The 14,385-nt window shown below is 52.4% G+C and overlaps 1 long non-coding RNA gene across 1 annotated transcript; it reads left to right on the forward strand.

Moving 5' to 3' along the window:
* The first annotated feature begins 1,045 nt into the window (after nucleotides 1–1,045).
* On the forward strand, nucleotides 1,046–13,792 carry LOC100905233 (uncharacterized). The gene is made up of 3 exons (XR_145417.2): nucleotides 1,046–1,163; nucleotides 12,906–13,063; nucleotides 13,643–13,792. It is a non-coding gene; the product is annotated as an uncharacterized LOC100905233 (long non-coding RNA).
* The last annotated feature ends 593 nt before the right edge of the window (nucleotides 13,793–14,385 follow it).

The following is a 14,385-nucleotide window of genomic DNA, read 5'->3' on the forward strand; positions in this document are numbered from 1 at the left end:
ATTTGAGATTTCTATTAAGCCGGGGACTCGAACGTCTCGACGCAGAGGAGAGCAAAATGTGTTTTGTCACGTAGTCGGATCCCGGATCGACCTGGATTGGCCCACGGGCATTCCGTGTGAGATTCCAAGGTGAGAACATTGATCTTCCTCTGCCTCCATCAGCAAGCCTGACAATAGCTATGACGGCTGGAAATCTGGGGGCCGGGTTTCGGACTTCCTATGAATGACAGGATTCCGCAGCGGAGCGCGTTCTCTTTCTTCTCTAGGACTACCAAGAACATGCCCAAAGACTCGGAATAGATGAAAAACATGAGAAACATGATTCCGAAGGAAATAAGCGGAGAGGTCGAAGAAATATATTCCTCTCGGGATCAACGATATATGATCATAATTCTGATACTATATATAATAGGTATCATTATTGTTTACATTATAATCTAAAATATTCCAAGTAAAAATGAGTACCTAGTATGATGAAAAAAAAAATAGCTCAGGATCTGTCCGCTGAGGTGAATTCGGGTGATGCATAAGCTCAGATATACTTCGGCGTACAACTACGACGACTGTCGAAGAACAGTCAAAGCTGAAGAAAAGGTCGCCTGTCGCGCTGGACTTGGGTTTCGATCGCGGGGGCCTGATCACCGGAGGAGACGCCTTCATCTCGCAATAACAATTTCTTATCATAATTTATTTCATTCACCCCTGTCCTCAATCGAAGCAACAACGTCTGTTGCTTGTCAGCCTCTCTCGCAGCTCATAGTCATGGAGGTCCCGAAAGCGGAGTCGGCGCGGACATCACTCCGCGTAGTCGATCGTTTATTGTCCACGTCGGCGACGATTCGGCATTCGACGTATTCACCAATTGCTGGACGTTTTTCCATTGCGACAGGGCAGTTACATCGGCGTGAAACGCGGACGACGTCAGCCGCGTTCATGAGTAGCCGTTCACACCCCCGGAATTCTGAGCTCCTATTGGCTGTCGGCAGCTGACGTCACGTAAGGCGGGGCTCCGCTTTTCCTGAAGAAGGACCGCGGGAGGCTCGCAGGACCATTCGATTTCTGCTAACCGCGACTCCAGCCGCGATCCCAGCACCAGAAGCAACCGAGAATCCAGAGCAGCAACCTCAGGGCAATCCGAGCCTCGGACGGCGCAATCTCCACACGTGAGTGATGCACATTTTCCATGGTCCTTGTGACCTTCTGGGACTTCCGCGCCGCGAAAGCTCCCGGCTAGCCAGAGTTGCGTTCTCATTCTGCAGGAAGCGTCGAAATCCTGGCCCACGTGTTGAACGCCATTTGGTTAGTGAAATATGTACATAGGTATAAGGAACGAACCGATAAGCTCCGAGCAAGAGACTACTGCAGCCATTGAGTGAGTCAAGCAGGGTTTTTACCACGCCAATGAGTGACCTTGTGTGATATTCGAGGTTTTTTGGGTCAATCGTTTGTCGAGAGACGCTTTCGTACCCCGGCCAATAGCTCAAGGAGAGAGCGGAGTTCTTCATGACCTCTTGAGAGCTCCATATGACCCTTCGGGCTGTTTGGGTGCCATCCGAACAGTGGATCCCGTAGACAACTAGAATACTGATAGTCGTTCTATAACCGGACTCAGTTCTACCCCACGAGTGGCAGCGTAGCGGGAGTCGGTGCTCCCCGAACAGCCAAGGCTCGAAGGCATCCCCAAGCAATTATTCGCGAGCGTTCTGATGCCTAGGTCAACAGCAAAGGTGTCTAATCAAGAGGCGATTCATAGGCTGGACCGGGCTAGCTTTTTGGCGTCATGATGTCCTCACCTCCGATCAGCATTCAATGTCTCCCCGTCCTGTGCCTTACGTCCTGCTTCGACCCGCTAATTTCAATTACCCATTCAAACCGAGGATCCAGATCATTGATCATAGTGAAATCGACTCAATACGAATCTTACTTACTGTCATTAAAATCGGTTGCATCGAGCGTCAATCGAGGCACGGCTGGAATCATTCACAGCCCCCTCCCTCTCGCAGCCACGAATAGACGGTCGAAATTGTATCGTCACTGAAATTCGATTTTGCGTGGTTTCACACGCCCTAATCGAGGGAAGAGAACGGGAGAACAGGCTCGACTTGCACTCGCGAGAAAATTTGCTGAATGTGAGCATAACGAACCGAGGCAGACTCTCCGGTAAGAGCGAGGGGCACGCTCGACGACTGGCTCATAAACGAACCTGCGAGGTTATCGAGCCCTGGAATAAGAGAGCCCTCGCTGGATTTGACGACCGACAATTGCGATGATGCTCTCGATTTGCCGACCATCTCATTAATCGCTTTCAAGATCGCTGCCGGTGTTATGCACCACTGGGGAGATTGTGGCTCTTCAACTCCGGAATCCCCATCGCTTCTTTCGTGGGAATTCGAACACTCTAATCGGGAGATCCGACCCGAAAAAGTAGCTCATCATTTTGTTATAGGCCGCGTTCAGATCGATAGTATGCCTCGGTTCTGTGGCAATATTCGATCAGATTGTAATGGGAAACCTCCCTTTAATCAATCATGAGTTTGACTGTGTCTCTTCGGTGGCGGGCCGGCCTGCGGGCAAGCTGCACTGTGAGCATGGGGAGCGTGATTTGTTCCAGAGGGCAGAGGATAGGCAAGAATATCATGGATATGACATCGGGGTGCTCCTATCGCTGATTATTCTCCACAGCACTCATTCCTGCCGCTCCTCATTGAATGTCGAATCGCTCACTGTCTGAGCGGTCTTAATACGTTGAATGAGTTAGGCGACGGCCTCAAGAGCATTCCATATAATTGGGCAAGATCGATCGCGCCGGAATGATCCCATGAGCAGCAAGATGGGCCGAGAAATTTCATGCAACCGCGTCTCGAGGAGTCTGCGGAGCCCCGCATGGGGCGTAACGAGGGTCGCCGCTACCTCCTTAGCAGAAATATCTTATGACCGAGTCGAACCCGAGAAGAGGAACGAAATCTGCTCCTTGAATCCGAGATACGGGAGTCGAAATCAGTATGATCTTCTCATACTCGGCAGACATCGGCGACGTTTATTGGATGTAATCCACCGGAACGCTCCTCGCGGGGTTAAGACTCGTTTCGACAGCCGTCCCGCCTCGCTAGAGGAAAGGAGTTGGAACGCCTATCTTGGAAATTGATCCCGTCATAGAGCTACATTGCGCGACAACAGAGAGGAAAACGCGGATGCGTCCAGTTTAGCGCTGGATTCCGTTAGAAACAACGAAAACTCTCCCGTGACTTCCCGTTCCGTCGCAAGGTCCTGAACAGTCACAAAGCTTGACACAAGAATGGAACGGGGATGGAGGGATTAATTGAGACCTATGAGGCCACAATCTGCTAATGAAAGCAACTTTCGAAAGCCAAAGACAACCTCGGATCGACCCTTCTACCCACCGGACATGAATACCGAGACTCATAGTCGTCGATGGGCGACGCGACGGGTCGACCTCAGGGCGGGAAGTTGGATAACTCGCAGCAGCAGCGGCACGATCCGCTCGCTCATGATGATTCTGAAGTAAGTGCGAGAGACGCTCGCGGAGACGGAAGAATTGCTCTCGAGGGTGATATCGAAACGATCTGAGGCATTCTGATGAGGTTAGACAAGTATGCCAAACGGCCCCGTTCCGCTTCTCCGAAAAGCAGACGGCTCGTTTCGAGCTGTTTGTTGATGATGGAATTTTTATATGAGTCTCCCGACTCCGAGATGTCTCTAACATCCACTCGCTCGAGCTCGCGGAAAGGCGGCGCCATTGAAGGATTTCACCATTTATTCGTGGGACATTTCCTCATGCTGATGTTCCCGATCGGGGAATTATGGCGCATGCTTTCCGAATCTTTTCGGTCGCTGACTATCCTCGCGCCGGATGCGATCTATGGGAGGGCGATCGCCCAGCCGTCCAGATGATTCGATCCGAACGAAATTATTCACGATTTTCATGCAATTCAAACGTGAAACGTCGATCGGTTCGTCCTCTGAGTTCACAATGTTGCTCTTCGAGGGCGTTGGAATCCGAAAAATTGCGTCGCAGGCTACATACGTTCAGAGAATTGGATCAGAAACCGCCTCGGGCTCTAGCAGTGGATCCGAAATCTGTTCACAGCGTTGATCCTCACACCACGGGGCCCAGTCTCGGAGCGCAGAACGGTGCTTCTTAAACTTTCGATTTCCCGATCGAAGTCCGCCGTGGAATTTTCCTCGAGTTTCTGAAAAGCAGATTAACTCCTGAATTCGACTGTCTGAACCGAGGCGGTCTTTTCTTTTCGTACTAATCAAGTTGTATTTTCTCACTCCGAATCGGTTGACAGAGTCCGCCGTGTGCAGACTACGTGCTTAGAGCTGGTCTGCGCCGCACTCGAGATAATGAAATTACGCTAAACTCTATTATGACCGGATAAGCCACCTCGCGACTGAAGAGTGGAACGGGGTATGAATTATACATATCAGAAAATCGATCTCGGCTCGATGAATTCGCTAGAGCACCTCGATGGGGCAATCGGATTCGTCTCAGGGAATCATCCCATCATTTGCAGAATGGCAAAGCCCACGGGGGTCCGCCTCTTGAGGATGACCTCCCCTCCCAGACGAATGATCACTGGGATCTGACGGAGGCGTCAATTCCAGGTCCTCAAGTAAACAGTATCGGCTTCAGGCAAAGTGTTTGGAGAATTGGTCTTGTTCAGCAGGAGTTGTCCTCTGTTCTCTCGAACGGTTTCCATCGCCAGACTCTGAGAGCTTGGCTCTCGGCCTCACAGAGAGGAGGGCGGTGTTTAGTTCGGTGAAACGTAGTGACAGTCGAATTTAGGCAAAGCGCATCAGCTTAACTCACTCAGTGCTAACTCACTTGAAGGGGGAGGGGCGGTTCCGTTGCGGTGGCCGACCTTCCCGGAGAACTTGAGGAGACCTCTGAACACTCGATGGCTCGTTTCTGCTGGTTAGATGCTGATTTCGAGGATGCATGGGGACGAATGATTAATACAAACGCCAACCGGAAGCGGTTTCTCTGATATAGTCAACAAGGACAAGTTTTTGCTTCTCGGGTGGGAAGAGCTTCCCCACTCAGTCAGAAACACTCCAGCTGGAATACATGTTGATCCTATAGTTGTTTGGCGGAGTCGCTGGTCCTCGACACGGACCGTCTGAAATTGAGCTGGTCCCGACAATGGCTTCCGTACAAATTTCTCTATGAACGCTAAGGAGATGGTATTCCCCATGCGATTCTTCCTGAGTATAATGAAATGGCAGCTATTCTGACTTCTTTGACGAATCGCATCCAATATCATCCGGGAAAAACAATCTAGGACACTTTTCGTAGCATGAGGAGCCTTGTGGAGTCGAGATGTACATAGTTTCTGATATGATGGGTCCCGCGTGCGATTGAAGTCGCTCTACTCGGTCAGTTTGACTTCCCGTGCATCGGTGAAAATATTCGGGAATATTCCCGCGGGAAGTCCTCCGAACAGGAGCTGACGCACGCGAAGCAATCATGGGATGGAATTCCCGAGCGCGTTCATTCGATTCTCCGCACGTTGACGGACTCTAAGTCGCATCGAAGAGATTTGTCAGGAGATTGTAAAGCGAATACTCTCTTTGGAAAAAAAGTTCGCCGGTAGCTCCGCTCGTCGTTCTCGAAGTGTTCTCCGTGAGTTTCAAAACGGAGTCCGGACCGGAATTGTTTGTGTTCTCGCGGATGAGACAACGGGCGACGTTCACATTCAAATAAGTCTCACAAGTAGCTGGATTTCTGCTCCGTTGGACCGATGAGGGCTGACGTAGATGACGATCCCGATGCATCCGCGATTGTCTTTCCGAGAACAAAAGAGAAACAAAAAGAGATCCCTTGTCTATGCGGCGGCTCAATAGATTCCTTCTATGGGAGACGCTCCCAGGATGACTGATTCGTAAGGAGAACCATAATTGATTTGTCGGAATCTCTCCGGTCTCGCTCCGGCGTTCTGGTTCCTTTTGCCTCACTCACCCACTTGTTCGGCTCTGGAAAGCGATGAACGTCGGCTCGATGTTCCGCCTGAAACAACGACGGAGTTCCCGTTTCCCGAAGACTGCCTCGTCCGCTATTTGACTTCCCCATATCTGATTGCGATTTTCAAGAGTCGAGGAATAATGGATCAAAGGAATGGCGGCCTTCTTTCGTCATCTCACGCGACTGAGCGAAACGCGGCGACGTACGTCAGTGAACGCTCTCTCTCCCCGAGAAACGATCTTGGGAATGTCGATGATCGCTGAAAACGACTGTCTGATCCCTTTCGATTGAGGGGAACGACGACGACGACCTTATTCTGATTCAAGGACCATAATTGCTCCGGAAGCCGTTCGCACCCTGGATGTGTTGTTCTGCTTTCTGATGCGGCCTTTTGAAATCAAACTTGAACAAGAACGTGTGATTTGCTTTGAACTTCAGAAGTATGAATCCAATATGTCCTGAGGCTCCTCGAGAAGACTTCGAACATTTCTCTCATCGCTCCCTAGGAATTTACGATCGCCGCCGATAACAAGGATCCTTTCATAATATCGGAATCGTGTCCGGCCGTCCGATGGAGCGCAGGAATAAGTAAAAATCCGGCGAGCTGGATCGCCCGCGTCCGATGTCCTTCCTGATCAAAATATTCTCGCTTCGAGCCGTTCTCCGGGGAGATTCGGACTGCAGAGCATGCTCTGGAGAACAGCCGTCCATCCCCGCTTGCTTAGCCTTACAGTCGGCTTCCTCCGAAGGACCCGTGTTGACCTCTGAGTGAGTTGCGGACACTTTCCCTTGGAGCATCGGAGGGTCCGTCTCACTGCACCGGACGATGGCTTGGATCGAAGTCTCTATCAATCGACGTGATTCGATTAGGCGAGACCTCTATCGGCTCGAGTACCTACCTATTATCGTCGACTGTGGGACGATGATGCTGGGATTTGGCATGCGCCGATGAACAGTTCCTCTCGCACGAATAACGCTGCTGGAGCGAAGCGAGCAGAGGAGAAAGTCTTGAAATCCATGCTTGAACCACTTCCATCAGACGCACGAATTAATGTATTTCGAGCTAAACCAGACTCCCGATCCCTAATGGTCAAACGGGACTAGCCATTCGGGCAGTTAAGTCGTTTGAAGAAACTCGTTCGGTGGTGTTTTCTTGCATTTCTCGCTGTAGACTCCTCAAATTAGGCTTCGGGTTGCCAGTAATGGGCATTTCAATTTTGTAGAAGTGCGTCGAGTCTCATGATTATACGCGTACGCAGCTCCAACGAATGCTGGGAAGGGGCTTCCTGTTTCTCGCTCGGAGCGAAGGCTCTGCCGAATCTGGCTCGTAGGCCACTCGTCTCTCCGCTCTGTCCGCCGGCGCGCCGCCGCATATCGGAGGCGACACGTGTTCCTGCTTAGCGTTAGCAGGTAAGCTCGCTTTCCAAGGAGCCGTCCCCAACGCAGGACTGCCAGGGAAAATCTAATTTGGGGACGATGGGTCTACTGCTCGTACTCTAGCATATCATGTGCGCGGTTGTCTCTTCGGATGTTCGTTAGAACGCGTTTCCACTCCTCCGCCCGCCAGTGTTTGTCTCAGGTATCCGACGGGGTTGAGAATTTCGCGGTTTCCCTCTTGAATAAAGCGGCATGATCGTCTGCGGAAGGTGTTTCGAGCACTGAATGTGTACACAGGCTCGCGCGATGGTTCTGCTCTGAGAGATATCGACGAGACCCGGGCTCACGCCGCCAGAGGGGTCGACGCCATTGAACTCGGGAAATTCGGGAGCAGATACGTCCGGAGGTAGAAATACGTAGTCGAAAGTTCCCAGCAGCTGACGATTCAGCGAACGGAAGAAAAAAAAATCGGATATCTGGCAAATGTATGAGCATTCCGAACCCATGGGGATGGCCGGACGCCAACCCCAGATGGCAACACTTGTGGCTTTTAGCCGGGCCTCGTTCAAACACCGTTCGTCGCGGACATAGATTTGGGAGCCACTTTGCGTCTCGGGAACACTTGTAGGGTGTAGCTCCCACTCTCTGACTAACGTTCAGCACGCAAGCAGCCGGATCGCTCGAATCGAGAGGGAAGCCTCGCCGTTTAAGTCGAAACGAGTTCACGTCTCCTTCTTCCTCCGTTTTCCCAAAGGCCTCAAAAGGCATCCGTAGGCCGAGAGGACATCCGAATATTTCCTATTTCCACCAATTCGCGGTTTCCATCAATCCGGACCCGGACGCAGAGAGGTTCCTCGGACAAGTTCGCCTGACGAAAATCCGGACGGCCCGCTCGAGCCAAATCCACATCGAATACTCGAGAAGCTCCCGCCCTTTCGGGAGGAACTGGTCGTCTTGGGCCAGCGTGACGTCCACTCTGCGGAGCGATTTTAGCATCGAGATGTATAATTTGGTCCAGGTCATGAATATCGAATCATCGCACGCTTATTTGGACGACAAGACGAACCTCATAAATAAATTGGTTTGCCCGATCCATTGATAGCTCGCGGAGCGTTTCCCCGCCGTCCTCCAATCTTAGTCTCCGAAGGTCCTCCCTCAGCCGGTCTTGTCTCCCCGGCGACGCTTTGTCCCCCAGAGCCTCCCCTGCCCGGCGTGGGACTCGCTCTGTCCGGTCTCCGGGAGAGGGCCAGAGACTGTCAGAAAATGAAATCAGCAGCATCGAAACCCAGAAAGCAGAGCGACTTGCTAAGTATGCTTGTCGTAGGACAAGTTCTCTCTCTCGAGAGATCCCGCTGAATTTTTTACCCCGACCATCTGGGCTTTGACGGGGTTGCAGTTTTGGGCGAGAATGGAAGAGTAGTTCTTGTCTACTCCGAGAAGTCTGCGGTGAAGGGAGTTCCAGCGAGTCTCGATTTGAGTTGACAAAAAGGCGGTTTCCGTTGCAAATCCCAAACATCTCGGGCCTTCAGACCCTCATACGCCGGATAGCTCTCGGAGTCCGAGCCCTAGATTCGGATTGCCCTCGAAGGGGAAGCCTCTTCTTGTTTTCGAGACTCAGGCACCACGCGAGCTGAACTTCCGCTGTTTCCCGTAGAATTCGCTCGGAACGCGGATCGCAGTCATTGAGCCTGATGAAACTATCGGGAGATATGTCTTTGGGTCGACCCTGCGAGATAGCTACGTTTTTCCCGGGGCCGGAGGAAATGAAAATCGCCAGATCTGCGCATCGCTCAACTAGCGTGAGGCCCCTTATCGTATACGCTCCCACCGAAAATTCAACCACGCAATCGGAGCATTCCGCGTTGGACTCGGGTCGAGCCGGACGCACAAGTCGTCAGCTTGTTGCTGCTTTGAAGAAGCGTTCTCAGAACGCCCAGGGCGGAATGCCTTCCGCCTTTGAACAACTCCGACGTCGTTCTCAACAACGACGCTAAGCCGTTCGCACCGGAAGAGCAATTGAGAGAACGGTCGAGGCGAAGGCCGGCGGCGGCGGCGGCGCGGAACCCCACAGAGGAATAGCGAGAGAGCGGGCGCGCTCGCCGAAACTTCAGCGTCATGCGGCCCATTTCGGACTTTTTAACCAAATCTCTTAACCGATCCCTAATTGCTCGAAACCTCAGCTGGAGTCAGTCGAGTGGCCCGAGGCGGCTGACGAGGAGCCGCCTCATTGAGCGCGCGATTCCGAAGCGCAGCGAGTCTCTTCATTTCTCCGCGAGCGCAGTTGCCTAAAGCGGGCGGCGACGTTGTCGGAATTCAGTGAGCAAACTTGTCCGTGACAGCGCAGGCAGCTCTCATACGTGTTGCTGCCTGTTGAATTATGCATCAGCAGAAAGCCATCGTACGACAGAAAGCGTCCGTGAAGCACCCTTTAAATGGTTCAAACGGCCGTGACAAAGAAAGACTCGGAAGGAGGCTCACTTATTTCCTCGCGAACTCCTCGCGCGTCCCGAGTGGTCGTCCAAGGCACTACGGGAACGCATCATAAGAAAAGCCGCTTCGTGTGTACGCGAGCGGAGCTATCCGCTGCAAGAAAACCCACGCCACCAGCGGCACCGTCGGGCTCTCGATACGGCCACTCGTCCTCGAAACAAGCGAGACAGCGGATCGTTTAGTTGAACAAATATACTTGTCTCCAGATACGCCGCTCCGTATGACACTGCAACGCCCGAAGGGTGCGGCACTCGAGCCAAGACAACGCAATTACAAATTAAGAACAGCGGACCGCCGAGACCGAGTGCTGCGAAGAAAGACGATCATCTCAGCGAACTCCCTAAGGAACACAGTAAACAGCCCGTCGCTAGATTTCTGCGGCTTGTTGTCCTTCGCTGGGAGCGAATGCTGCTGTTACACTTTGAGTAAGCGGAAACATGCGGCTCATAATTGAGAATCTTCGATGAAAGCGCATAATCGCCACCGAAAGGGAGCTTCTGTGGGAACAACTGATGAACGGGTTTGCTTAATTACTGCATAGCCGAATTACATCGCGAGGAAAGCTCCCTGACCGGTGCTTTCCGGCGGACGAAGACCGATCGACGGGCTCGAGACGAGCAAATGGGTTTCGACTGGCGTTCGTCAATACAGATGCCATGATTCGAGCCCTGGAAAAAATCCTTCGAACAGTTTGCGCATCGGAACTCGACAAAAAGAAAAAGCCCGACTGGTTTAGCAATCCCCTTACCTGTTGTTCGCCGAGGCAGCCAAAGGAATCGAGTTCAGCGTCGAACTCTCTGGCGCCATCCTCACTTTGAGGATTGAGGTTTGCTCGAAGCCACTCGCTCGGGAGCTACGAATTGAATCGCTCACGGGAAGGAACCCTGCGAAGGACTCTTGGGGGTCAGAGACCCGAATTCGGTGGCGTTCCCCTTTCCTCACTTCCGAGCTCGGGAACGCCTCGGACTTCGGCTGGAGTGAGAGCAGAAAATGGCTCAAGCGAAGTTACCGAAGGACAGAAGGGCTGCTCGACTGACATCATTGTGAGCCGCCGTGCGATCCCGCGATAGTTCCCTGACGCAGCTCACGGCTGTGAATCTCAATTTTTTTTCCGCAAATCGAAACAAGCGTGAGATCAGCGGAGTTCCTCACCGGAGAGAATCCAACGCGCGGAAAGTGCCGCTATCCCAACATCGGAATCAGGTTCACCCAACTGCAACACAATGAGCTTGAGCTCCCCTCGAAAAGTTTGAGTCCCCATTACCGGAGTTTCCTCAATGAATCTCGCTCCACGAAGCAAAGACCGATGATGATCGAGCGTCTACGGAGCGTAACCACGAATGCACGCAAAATGCGTCGGCGTCATGAACATTGTTGTGGTAGCTGATGTTGCAATCAGCGGGGTGGTGGACTGCGTGTTTCGCATGCATCGGCGATTTTTGCAGCGCCGCCCCGCAGGCCCACTGCCTGTGCAAACCCAGGACCGATCCATGACACAGAGCCGGAGCTGCATATCTCTGGTGGGAGTCTGATCCCGATCGATGCCACAAACGTATGATTCATTCGTTTCGCTCCGCCATCCGTCCGTGCCACAGACACCGGGACAACTCAGGGGAATTTCCAGACAGAGCCGACAGGAGGTGGAGTTTGAACGATGGAAAAATCTCCTCTCTCTCAACCCACTTTTTCGATTGAGCTGTTCAGTCGTCCGTCCCGTATGCCTCTCGTTGTCAACTCGATGGGCATCCGGCGGACTTTCGTTTTGTGGCTTGCTCTTCGGAGGTTTTGTTGTTTGCGGAGCGCTCAAAAATTGGCTCCGTTCTGATCAAACACAGCTGAAAAGTTTCCCAAAGACTGATTTCGCGAGGCGCTCTGGCTCGCTGTCTGTCTGGCAAGCAGGAAACGGACCCTGAGACGCCGGCGCTTTCTTGGAGTGTACATGGCACTGCTCCGACAACATGCTGTGCGGAGAGAAGAGATGCGCACCCGTGTTTGTGAGCCGCACGCGCGGCATGTACAGACCCTCATACGAGTGACATCGTCATCGAGTCAAGACGGAGTAAAAACGCACTCACGTATTCCCGCACCTCCCGACTGCATTCACACCTTGTGCAACTGACTTAAAACTGCTTACTCAAGAGCACCCACATACGAAGCGAAACCGAGCTGCCCGGACGCTCGAGTGCTCCCGCCGGCAGGAAGGACTGTCGCTCAATGTAAACGGATCTCCCGATTCCACAAAACCTCCGAAGAGATAACGATTACGCTCGCGGCGCCCCTTTAGCCGGCTGCGGACCTTTCAAGGTTCCGCTCTTCTAGAAGGTCCAATCTCCCGCCGAGTGCTCTGATGGAAGATCTCATGAGGCGATTCAGTTTCGAAGTATATATTGAAAACTCGCTCGTCAAACACTCCGAGCAATACTTTGTTCAAGCTTGTCCCGTTAGGCTTTTCATCCAGTGGTAACTGAAGCCGGATTGGCTCGTGGCCAAAAACTTCGACGTCATCCACGATGGGCTTGAACCGCTTGTCGATGTTTTGTGCGCCTCGTCGGGATCAACCATTCCGTCATCTTTTCATCCCGGGGAGTCAAAAGAGGATTCGAGCTGAAAACTCTGAAGCCGTCCGATCTCGACGTATCCCGTCAACGGAACAATATTCACGACCGCGATCATTCAGAGATTCCTTTATCTCTTTTCTCCAGTACTTACTTAGGGCGAGGTCGTTCTGTTGCGTCGACCGGCCGCGCTCGAGCTTGTAAGACATTGGCCAGAGTCCAAGAGCGGGGAACAATTGTCAGGCCCGAACTCGAGACCAGCTTGTAGTAGCAGAAGAATCTGCAGACCTAACAATGAGTGACTGGCTTGTTTATTCTGGTCTTGACGACTGTGCCTAACAGCGTGACACTGCTACGTCCGGATCCCAATGACTTCCGTCCAACTTCTCTGATATTTGTGTCACTGCCGGGAAGTATACTACTATCAATGGATGATGGAAGGCGTCCGAACGCCGTCGAGAAAGACAGCCTAAGCAGTCTTCTTCTTCTGATTTCAGAGAATAAAATGTCCATGGCAAACGTGCGATTCGTCTGCGGCCTCGTGCTGGTGGGTCTCATTTTCTTGAGTTTCACGCTGGAATCGGCGGAGGCTCGCTACATGCCGACCCGGGCCGATCCCGGCCGTCGTGAGCAGATCAGAGAGCTGATTAAAGCTGTAAGTATTGACAGATAAATATTTGACGATCCCGAATGCCCGCCGAACAGAGCCTGACCCTTTGCCGAGGAATTCCCATCAACCGTACCCTCGACATGAATTGGATAGAAATCGAATGGGAGAAAATAAGGAACAGAATGACTCAGAACGAGACTCGTTGCCTACCACGAAGTTTCGTCGTATGTACGCCCGGCTTTGGAAGGGAGAAGCGGTCGGACAGACTGTCTTTTTTCTTCTGGGGACTATTGTCGCATCTCGGAATGGTTCCTTGTCAGTCTGACCAGTTGCGACCATCAAGGAGTTCCCGAGCGGCTCGCGTTTTCCTTTTGTGCGCACAATAAATTAGCGACTCAGCTTGTGAGCAATCGAGCCCGTTCAACGAACAAGTCAGGCGGAACTCCGGCGCCGGACTCAGAGGTCTCGACAGCTCTGTGTTTGCGTCCGAGATAGGCGAGAAGAATCGATAGACATTGTATCACACGGCGACTGTAGGAGAGATCGGAGACCCCCCACCGAGCGCTGTCTCTCCTGAGCTCCTGCCGTGCCTCTTCCCAAGATGAATGATAATTATCTTCCTAGGTCCTGGAACTCGCTCCAGCCGACGGACTTCACAACAGCTACGGAGCCTACGAATACGGAGCTCCGAGCGGTCTCAAAGGCTTGGAACGAAACGACTGATCACCCGGCATCATGGGAATAGTCGAGGGTCAGGAGCTTGTCCAGCAGCGGCAGCGGGAGGAGGCGGTCGATACATCAAAAGCAGTAGAAACAACAAAAAAAATCTAAGGAGAGTACGCGTACCGTTTTTCTGTTGAAAGTCGAGGTGAGTATTTGATACAGAGGGGCAGCCTGGTTTCTCTCTTGTTCCCGACACGAGACTCTGGAACCGATCAGGAATCCCGACTTGACTCTGGGCGGCCATGTCACGCGAGCTCGCCAGACTCGGCCGAGCTTACCAATGGGGATACACCGCATGAAATTCATCTCCCGGGAGAGCCTCCGGAGTTCCGTGGTCGCCAAGAGGGAGAGCTGATGGATTCGTTGCGTTCCAGGGACTGAATCCGCCGAAAAAGCGGCCGTCTCGTCGAGATTTCCAACGTTTTCTAACTTCATCCCTCTCGTGATTCTCGTTCACTTCGGATGGATATCCGCGCTTCGAGGTAGCATCATTGCAGACCGCTGCATGTTCTAATGATCATCAGCGTCCTAATGCCGACGAGAGCGAACCACTCCTCGTCCGTCGTCGATTCAGAGCATCAATAAAAGACTCCTTGCCTCGCTTGCACCTTCAGTTTCGGAATTAGTTGCTGTGTATAAGTTCT

The sequence above is a fragment of the Galendromus occidentalis genome, unplaced genomic scaffold (genome assembly GCF_000255335.2).
Source record: "Galendromus occidentalis unplaced genomic scaffold, Mocc_1.1 scf7180000077250, whole genome shotgun sequence".
NCBI classification, from domain to species: Eukaryota; Metazoa; Arthropoda; class Arachnida; order Mesostigmata; family Phytoseiidae; genus Galendromus; species Galendromus occidentalis.